Source organism: Babylonia areolata, chromosome 24, assembly GCF_041734735.1.
Source record: "Babylonia areolata isolate BAREFJ2019XMU chromosome 24, ASM4173473v1, whole genome shotgun sequence".
NCBI classification, from domain to species: domain Eukaryota; kingdom Metazoa; phylum Mollusca; class Gastropoda; order Neogastropoda; family Buccinidae; genus Babylonia; species Babylonia areolata.
Genome location: NC_134899.1, coordinates 12,067,428 through 12,077,427, shown reverse-complemented (window position 1 = coordinate 12,077,427; position 10,000 = coordinate 12,067,428). Strand labels below are relative to the sequence as shown.

Below are 10,000 nucleotides of genomic sequence, written 5' to 3'. Positions count from 1 at the left end.
AATAGGAACTTCTGTGCGAGTGTGTAGTGCATACGGACATGACCTTCTCAGGCGGGTGATCTCAAGGCGACGTCGTGATAATTATTTGTTGATGAATAGGCCGAGACACGCGCAGGTTAAGAAGAGTGTTAAATGTGTTAAGCGAGCGCGCGCGCGCGCGCGCGCGCGCGCGCACGTGTGTGTTTGTGTGTGTGTGTGTGTGTGTGTGTGTGTGTGTGTGTGTGTGTGTGTGTGTGTGTGTGTGTGTGTGCGTGTGCGCGTGTTTGTGCGCGCGAGCGAAAAGTTGTCCGAAAAGATAAACACAAAACTTAATAAACATGCACACACACACACACACACACACACACACACACACACACACACACACACACACACACACAGAGGAAACGAGCCAGTGGCAGACGAGGGTGGAGCATGTATACACCACCACCATCACCATCACCACCACAACAACTACCTCCACCACCACCAACCACCACCAACATGGCCAGCACATCATTCCATTCACGACTGGTCTTCGCGTGTCAACGTGGTGTGGGCAAAGCGTGACGTTACAGACCAACAGCTCAACACCACCTCCACCCCCCTACGAGCTCCCTCCCATCACACACACACACACACACACCCTCCACCCTCCACCCCCCGCCCTCCTACATCCCCTTCCGACGAGGACAGCCCACCCTCCCCACCTTACCCGCCTCTCAGCCCCACCCACCCATCCACCCATCTCCTTCCACTACTTTCAGGTTACTGCTCTACTCTGGCACAAACGGAACTGGAGCTTCGCTTCTCAAAACTCCCCCCCGGAAGAGAACGCTGCCGCAATGTTAGGGATCAAAGACAGGACCCCCCCCCCCCCCCCACCACCACCACCCCCCACGCTCCCCAGGAGCCCCACCCCCACCACCATCCTCACCCCCACCTCGTTCACCTAGCTGAGGATTTTTTTTTGGTTTTGTTTTGTTTTGTTTTGTTCTGGAAAGTTCTCTCTGTTCTGCTGGCAACTGAAATGGTGAGCTGGGCACTGGTGGGGTGGAGGTGGCCGTTGGAGGGGGAGGAGTAGGGGGAAGGGGAAGGGAAGGGGAGGAGGGAAGGGAGGTGACTGACGACGAAGAGATGGAGACAGGACTTGAAGAGAAACGAACACACACACACACACACACACACACACACACACACACACACCAAAAAAAAAAAAAAAAAGGCGGGGTGAGAGGGGTTTGTAGGGGGTGGAGTGGGGTGGGGTGGGGGACGGGGGAGGGAGGGGGTAAGGGAAGGAGGGAAAGAGAAGAAAAAAAAGGAGCAGGAATTGGGGTATTGAGCGGAAATCGTACTGTGGTGACAGGAAGTTATTGCAATTTGGCTTGTTTTTGATCCGTGGTCTGGGCGGGTTGTATGGTTATAGTTAGTTGGTGGGTCGGCTTTTACGTGTGGTTAGTTGGGTTGTGAGGAGGGAGGAGGGAGGAGGGGGGGGGGGGTTGGGAGTTGGGTGTTGGGGTTGAGGTGGCTAATGGGTGGGCGGGTGGGTGGGTGGGGTTGGAATTATTGGCAAAGAATGGGGAAAATCGGATTGTCTGTCTGTTCTGTGTCAGTCAGGACTTGTGCCAGTCTGCATATATCTCTGTCTGGTTGCCTTGTGTGTATGTATGTCTTGTGTGAGTGGGTGTGTGTGTGTGTGTGTGTGTGTGTGTGGCGGGATGGAGGGGTTTGTACTGGGTGGGGTGGGGTGGGGGACGGGGGAGGGGGGAGAGGGGGTAAGGGAAGGAGGGAAAGAGAAGAGAGAGAGAAAAAAAAAGGAGCAGGAATTGGGGTATTGAGCGGAAATCGTACTGTGGTGACAGGAAGTTATTGCAATTTGGCTTGTTTTTGATCCGTGGTCTGGGCGGGTTGTATGGTTATAGTTAGTTGGTGGGCCGGCTTTTACGTGTGGTTAGTTGGGTTGTGAGGAGGGAGGAGGGAGGAGGAGGGAGGAGGGAGGAGGGGGGGAGGGTTGGGAGTTGGGTGTTGGGGTTGAGGTGGCTAATGGGTGGGTGGGTGGGTGGGTGGGTTTGGAATTATTGGCAAAGAATGGGGAAAATCGGATTGTCTGTCTCTTCTCTGTCAGTCAGGACTTGTGCCAGTCTGCATATATCTCTGTCTGGTTGCCTTGTATGTATGTATGTATGTCTTGTGTGTGTGTGTGTGTGTGTGTGTGTGTGTGTGTGTGTGTGTGTGTGTGTGTGTGTGTTTGTGTGGCTGGATGGAGGGGTTTGTACGGGGTGGGGTGGGGTGGGGGACGGGGGGGGGGACGGGGGGCGGGGGCGGGGGGGCGGGGGTAAGGGAAGGAGGGAAAGAGAAGAAAAAAAAAAAAAGGAGCAGGAATTGGGGTATTGAGCGGAAGTCGTACTGTGGTGACAGGAAGTTATTGCAATTTGGCTTGTTTTTGATCCGTGGTATGGGCGGGTTGTATGGTTATGGTTAGTTGGTGGGTCGGTTTTTACGTGTGGTTAGTTGGGTTGTGAGGAGGGAGGAGGGAGGAGGGGGGAGGGTTGGAAGTTGGGTGTTGGGGTTGAGGTGGCTAATGGGTGGGTGGGTAGGTGGGTGGGTTTGGAATTATTGGCAAAGAATGGGGAAAATCGGATTGTCTATCTCTTCTCTGTCAGTCAGGACTTGTACCAGTCTGCATATATCTCTGTCTGGTTGCCTTGTATGTATGTATGTCTTGTGTGTGTGTGGGGGGGGGGGCGGGATGGGGGGTTTGTATGGGGTGGGGGACGGGGGAGGGGGGGTAAGGGAAGGAGGGAAAGAGAAGAGAGAAAAAAACAGGAGCAGGAATTAGGGTATTGAGCGGAAATCGTACTGTGGTGACAGGAAGTTATTGCAATTTGGCTTGTTTTTGATCCGTGGTCTGGGCGGGTTGTATGGTTATAGTTAGTTGGTGGGTCGGCTTTTACGTGTGGTTAGTTGGGTTGTGAGGAGGGAGGAGGGAGGGGGGGGGGGGGGGTTGGGAGTTGGGTGTTGGGGTTGAGGTGCCTATGGGTGGGTGGGTGGGTGGGTGGGTGGGGTTGGAATTATTGGCAAAGAATGGGGAAAATCGGATTGTCTGTCTGTTCTGTGTCAGTCAGGACTTGCGCCAGTCTGCATGTATCTCTGTCTGGTTGCCTTGTATGTATGTATGTCTTGTGTGTGTGTGGGGGGGGGGGAGCGGGATGGAGGGGTTTGTATGGGGTGGGGTGGGGGACGGGGGAGGGGGGGGGGTAAGGGAAGGAGGGAAAGAGAAGAGAGAGAGAGAAAAAAAAAAAAGGAGCAGGAATTGGGGTATTGAGCGGAAATCGTACTGTGGTGACAGGAAGTTATTGCAATTTGGCTTGTTTTTGATCCGTGGTATGGGCGGGTTGTATGGTTATAGTTAGTTGGTGGGTCGGCTTTTACGTGTGGTTAGTTGGGTTGTGAGGAGGGAGGAGGGAGGAGGGGGGGAAGGGTTGGGAGTTGGGTGTTGGGGTTGAGGTGGCTAATGGGTGGGCGGGTGGGTGGGTGGGGTTGGAATTATTGGCAAAGAATGGGGAAAATCGGATTGTCTGTCTGTTCTGTGTCAGTCAGGACTTGTGCCAGTCTGCATATATCTCTGTCTGGTTGCCTTGTATGTAAGTATGTCTGTGTATCTCTGTTTGCCTTGCGTGTGTGTGTGTGTGTGTGTGTGTGTGTGTGTGTGTGTGTGTGTGTGTGTGTGTGTGTGTGTGTGTGTGTGTGTGTGTGTGTGTGTGTGTGTGTGTGTGTGTGTGTGTGTGTGTGTGTGTGTGCCTGTCTGTCTTGTCTTGTCTGTCTGCCTCCATCAATCTGTCTCTCTATCTATCGATCTCATTCTCTCTCTCTGTTTCACTCTCCATATCTATCTCTTTCTGTCTTCCTGCTTGCATCCCTCTCTCTGTCTGTTTTTCTGTCTGCTGATTATTCTCCCCTTTGGTTTAAACATTTTTAATGTCAAGAAACAAGGTGGAATACAGCGTTCACTTAAGAAGACTTGAGCAACAAACAACAAGCCTGAGCTTATATCGTGCTCGTTCATATGTAACAAGCAATACACAAACGCAATGGCGGATATACACACATTATTTGATAATGAAAAGAAGGTTGAAGTGTAAGACAAAACTAAACAAAACAAGAAAAACAACAACAAAAACACACAACCCCCCCAAAAAAAAACCCCAAACCGCAACTACCACTGACAACAACAACAGTAATAATATTAATGATAATACTAATACTAACATAGTAACAACAATAATAATACACTGGAAAGTGAACATCACCTAAGGAGTAATGTAATGTAAGTGTTCGACTATCTCTGCAGGATATCCACAAGAACAATTTGTATCCAGTCGAAGATGACGATCAAACAAATCTTGGTTAAGATTATTCATATTTAAGCGAAGTCTACAATGATGAATTTGTTCTTCTCTGTTACCAATGTAATAATGTGGGGGGACGGCTGTGTCACTAGATGAAATGTATCTTTTTAACAGGCTTAAAGAATCACTACATTTTATATTATCAGGGACACTATTTTTTCCCCATTCTCTGTTTATTTCTGTTTCTCTCTGTCTATCTGTCCGTCTGTCTGTTTCTATTTGTTTGCCTGTCTGTCCGCTCTTATTAGTTTATGTTGTTTCAATTCTGTTTTTTTTTTTTTCCTTTCTGTTCCATTGTATCTATTTGGCACCATTTTGTTCTGATTAGTACCTACTATGTCACCAGAGCTTTTCAGCTAATGACATTTCAGTGTTCATTTCTGCGTATTTGCCAACCCTGGCCCATATTCTCTCTCTCTCTCTCTCTCTCTCTCTCTCTCTCTCTCTCTCCCCCCCCTCCCTTTCTATCTCTCCCTCTCTGGTCTCCCTCTCTCCCTCTTTCCCTCAACCTCTCTCTTCTCTCCCTGTTATCCATCTATCTCTCCCTCTCTCTCCCTCCCTCTCTCTTTCCCTCCCTCTCTCTCTCCATCCCCCTCTCCCCCTCCCCCTCTCTCTCTGTCAGACAGAGTCAGTACAGCCTACGTGTCCCAGTGTCGCCAGTATATTGGTCCCCAAAGACTGGCGGGCGTGTTCCATAACTCAGTAGTCTCCAGAATGATTCTCCGTTCTTCTCTTGTCTGCGGCCAATGCTACGTCCGTCCGAACGATCGCCTGTTTGTCTGTCCGTCTGTCTTCCTGTCTGTCTCAGTGAAAAAAAACCTCCACTTTCTTTCCTGGCATTAAACAGTCTCTATTCTATCCAGTGACTGTTAATCCCTGTTTAACTATAAACTAAAAGTGACCTGAATCTTTAGACAGAAAGTAGACGTGAGGAAGAAAGAAGCTTGTGTGTGTGTGTGTGTGTGTGTGTGTGTGTGTGTGTGTGTGTGTGTCTGTGTGTCTGCATTAGATGGGAGAGTTAGGGTCAAAGGAGGTATAGTAGTGATGTGCAGAGGGAGGGAGGGGGTGCGTGCTGGTGACTAAAAAAACACACACCCAAAAAAAACACCATGAAACATGCAGATATACATCGTACAGGCACGGACATACTCAGAACTGGATTGAGGGAGGTGAGGCGTGTGTGTATAGAAACTGGGACATGAACACACGACAATACACAAACACATGGATTATAAAAATAGGTCAGGAACCACAGAAATGTGTAAGAAAAAAAAACAAAAAAACAAAGAGATCGGTACATATATATATTTTCTGAATGGACGAACAATCTCCATTCCCTTCCATGTCACTGTCCTAAGAAAAAATTGAAAGCTCTGAAATGGTACGAAAGAATAAACTTTAAACTGTTTGTAATTGTGCCAACAGCAGCTACCAGAACGAGGGTTAAAATATAAAAAAAAAGTTAGAAAGCTGTTCCCTCCTCTACCCTTCCATTTCCTTCCCTATCCTTCCATTCCCTATCCTACCATTCCCTTCCATACCCTTCTCTTCCCTCCCCTACACTGTCTTCCATTCCTTCCCACTCTCTTCCATTCCCTTCCCTATCCTACCATTCCCTTCCATACCCTTCTCTTCCCTCCCCTACACTGTCTTCCATTCCTTCCCACTCTCTTCCATTCCCTTCCCTATCCTTCCATTCCCTATCCTACCATTCCCTTCCATACCCTTCTCTTCCTCCCTACTCTCTCTCCACTCTATCCTTCCCATACCTTATTTCCCTCTACCTTATTTTCCATTCCTTTACTTCCAATTCCTTCCTATCTTCCATCCCATTCCTCCCTTCTCTTCCTCCCCTACACTATCTTCCATTCTAACATCTCTTCCATTCCCTTCCTATCCTTCCATCCTCTTCCCTCCCTTCTTCCATACCTTCTCTTCCTCACTCACTATCTTCCATTCCTTCCCCTCACCTCATTCTTCCTATCTTCTTCCCCTTCCCTCCCCTTCTTTCCATCCTACACTCTCTTCCATTCCTTACCACTTCTCTGCTATTCCCTTTCCCCTTCATCTGCCTTCAATTTCATTTCTATCCTACTCCTTTCTTATACCTTCCCTCTCAACAATTCCATTCCCATCCCTACCCTTCCATACCCTTCTGTACCCTTCCATTCGCTACCATTTCTTACTCTTCCGTGCCATACCCTACCCTTCCATACCCTTCTGTACCCTTCCATTCGCTACCATTTCTTACTCTTCCGTGCCATACCCTACCCTTCCATACCCTTCCCGTTTTTACCCTTCTCTTCCCTTCCATACCCTTGTCTTTGCTACCATTCTATTCCTCTTCCTTACACTTCCTTTTCCTTTCTTTTCCCTACCCTTCCATTCTCTTCTCTTCCATATCTTTCCATTCTTCTCCCTTCCCTCCCCTCCCCTTCCCTTCCTTACCTTCCCTACCCTCCATACCCTTCCCTACCCTCCCATTCCCTTCCTTACCTTCCCTACCCTCCATACCCTTCCCTACCCTCCATTCCCTTCTCTACCCTCTCATTCCCTCCCCTACCCTCTCATTCCCTTCCCTACCCTCCCTTCCCTTCTTCTCCCTTCCCTTTCACTACCCTTCCATTCCCTTCCTTACCTTCCCTACCCTCCACACCCTTCCCTACCCTCCCATTCCCTTCCTTACCTTCCCTACCCTCCATACCCTTCCCTACCCTCCATTCCCTTCCCTACCCTCCATACCCTTCTCTACCCTCCCATTCCCTTCTCTACCCTCTCATTCCCTCCCCTACCCTCCCATTCCCTTTTCTTCCATACCTTTCCATTCTTCTCCCTTCCTTTCACTACCCTTCCATTCCCTACCCTTCTCCACACGTCTCCTCCTCTCTTCATTCCCTACCCTTCCCTTCAATACCCTTCTCTTTCATAACCTTCCCATTTCCTTCTTCCCTACCTGCCCTTCCTTACCCTTCCCTTCCCTTCCACCCCTACCCTTCCCTACACTGCCCCTCCCTTCCATTCCTTTCCCCCTAACCTTTCCATTTCCTTCCCTGCACTGCCATACCATTCTCTTCCATACCCTTCCATCCCCTTTCCCCTACCGTTCCCCACCCTTCCCGTCCCTACATGTCCGCTCCCTTCCTCACCCTTCTAGTCCTTTCCCTCACACTCCTTCCCCTCGCCCGCCCCCCCCCCCCCCCCGCACTCCTTTTTTTTCACAACTTTCACTATCTTTCCATTCCCCCTATTTTTTTTTTCCCTTCCCTCAACTCCTCAATCCTCACCATCCACGTGTGTGTCCACCAACCATTTCTGGACCAACCCCACTTGTGATATAATTAAATGGCTGGCCAACTGCCTCCTACCCCCTTCCACCCTCTTCCAGATCCACTCCTCTCTCTCTCTCTCTCTCTCTCTCTCTCTCTCTCTCAATCTCTTTCTCACACTCTCTGTCACTCACTCTGTTTACCAAATGTCAGTCAAGCTGTGTGACTGGTTTTACCAGCTGCATTGAGCCAGTCATGATTCTCACACAGACCACCCTCAAACACACCCACCTTCGCACGCATACACATTGCAACACACACACACACACACACACACACACACACACCATGGAAGAGGCCCTGTGAAGAACAGGGCTACCTACACACATGGGTCGATCTATGGGCAAACATGCAACACTGGAAGGGACTGGAAATAGAAGATGGAAGCCTGACCCACCCTGACCTCTATTACTCAACAGCTCAGCAGCAAGAAGAAGGCGCTCATCACGATTCGTTCGGCTGTGCAAATACTCAGCTGTGAAAAAACCCGCTGAGGGGCAGTACCACAGTCTGTGAGAGAGAACCTGTTGAACGCTCGGAGTTCGTTTCTGCCTTTTGCCTTCTTCTATAATTCAGCCTGTATCTTTCATCTTTATTGTATGCTTCGTATGCTTCCCTTACTGGCATTACAGTTTGTGCTTGTTGCCAGGACATCGAGGGTGTCCCTGCGATCAGAGACTACGTAATAGAAGAAGAAGAAGAAGAAGAAGAAGAAGAAGAAGAAGAAGAAGAAGAAGAAGAAGAACGACAACAACAACAGAAGAAGAAGAAGAAGAAGAAGAAGAAGAAGAAGAAGAAGAAGAAGAAGAAGAAGAAGAAGAAGAAGAAGAACAACAACAACAACAACAACAACAACAACAACAACAACAACAACAACAAAAAGGAGAAGTCATTATGTTTCAATTCTTTTTATGTAGATTTTTTTTTTTTATTAACAAAAAACTATGAGATTCTCAAGGCCTGAGCAGCGCGCTGGGTTTATGCCAAGCGATGTCACCTGCTCCTTTTTTTTTTGTCTTTGTTCTTTGTTTTCAGCCGATGTGGCGCAGCTTATATGGATCAGTCCGCACCCTTTGACACCTTGAATCTGAAACTGCAAGTGCTGAAGGGGAAAATGCTCCGTGTCAGAGCAGCATGCACGTAAAAGAACCCACGGCAACAACAACAACAACAACAACAACAACAATGACAAAAAAGATTACGTTATTAGCAAAAGGTGTGCATAGAAACGTTCACTTGAGTTAGCAAACCTACACGCATGCACAGGCTGGAAAGGGGATAAACAAATTAACAAAAAAAAAACCAAGGTGGTGACTACACTCTGGCGACCCACTCTCACGGTGGATAGCGTAGCAATTTTCACACACAGAAACATATTGTGATTAGCGGACAATACAGCGCAGCGCAGTGCAATAAGACACAACGCGACACAATGCAGCAACAACACACCACACAGCACAGCACAGCACACGACAAGAGCAATAATCGTTTTAGGATCGGGGGAAACCTTCTTCTTCTTCTTCTGCGTTCGTGGGCTGCAACTCCCACGTTCACTCGTATGTTTACGAGTTGGCTTTTACGTGTATGACCTTTTTTTTTTCTTCTTTTTTTTTTACCCCATGTTGGCAGCCATACTTCGCTTTCGGGGGTGTGCATGCTGGGTATCTTCTTGTTTCCATAACCCACCGAACGCTGACATGGATTGAAAGATATTTAACGTGCGTATTTGATCCTCTGCCTGCGTATATACGCGAAGGTGGTTCAGGCACTAGCAGGTCTGCACATAATTATGTTCACTTGGGAGATCAGGAAAATCTCCACCCTTTACCCACCAGTCGCCGTTACCGAGATTCGAACCGGGGACTCTCAGATTGAAAGTCCAACGCTTTAACCACTCGGCTATTGCGCCAGTCGGAAGAAACGTTCAACCCCGAGTGATGGCGAAGTGTGTGAAAATATCGACCAGCTTTCCAAGATGTCAGTCAACAGCATCCAGAGACTTTTTTGTGTTTTTTTTGTTTTTGGTGAGAAATATCTCCGGGGTTATCCGCGATCAGCCGCTTTGTGCTCGGCATGCTCAACACGGGAATCTTTGACACGCTAATGGAAACATCAACACGATCATTTGCAAAGTTTATTGCTCATCTGTGTCGTGCCTGGACTGCATCTCAGTGGAAACAATTTCGGACAGCGGTCCAAAACAGCGCATTTTGATCAAGCGCGCGCTCAAAAATACGCCCTTATGGGCGTAACGTAAAGCACGAGCATCTGCCTTCAGGAAAGATC

General features: G+C 48.6%; 1 protein-coding gene across 2 annotated transcripts in view; it reads right to left on the bottom strand.

Moving 5' to 3' along the window:
• Positions 1-10,000, bottom strand: part of LOC143299016 (protocadherin-7-like) — a 299,686-nt gene that overhangs the window by 15,160 nt on the left and 274,526 nt on the right. The gene's annotated exons all lie outside the window — the stretch shown is intronic.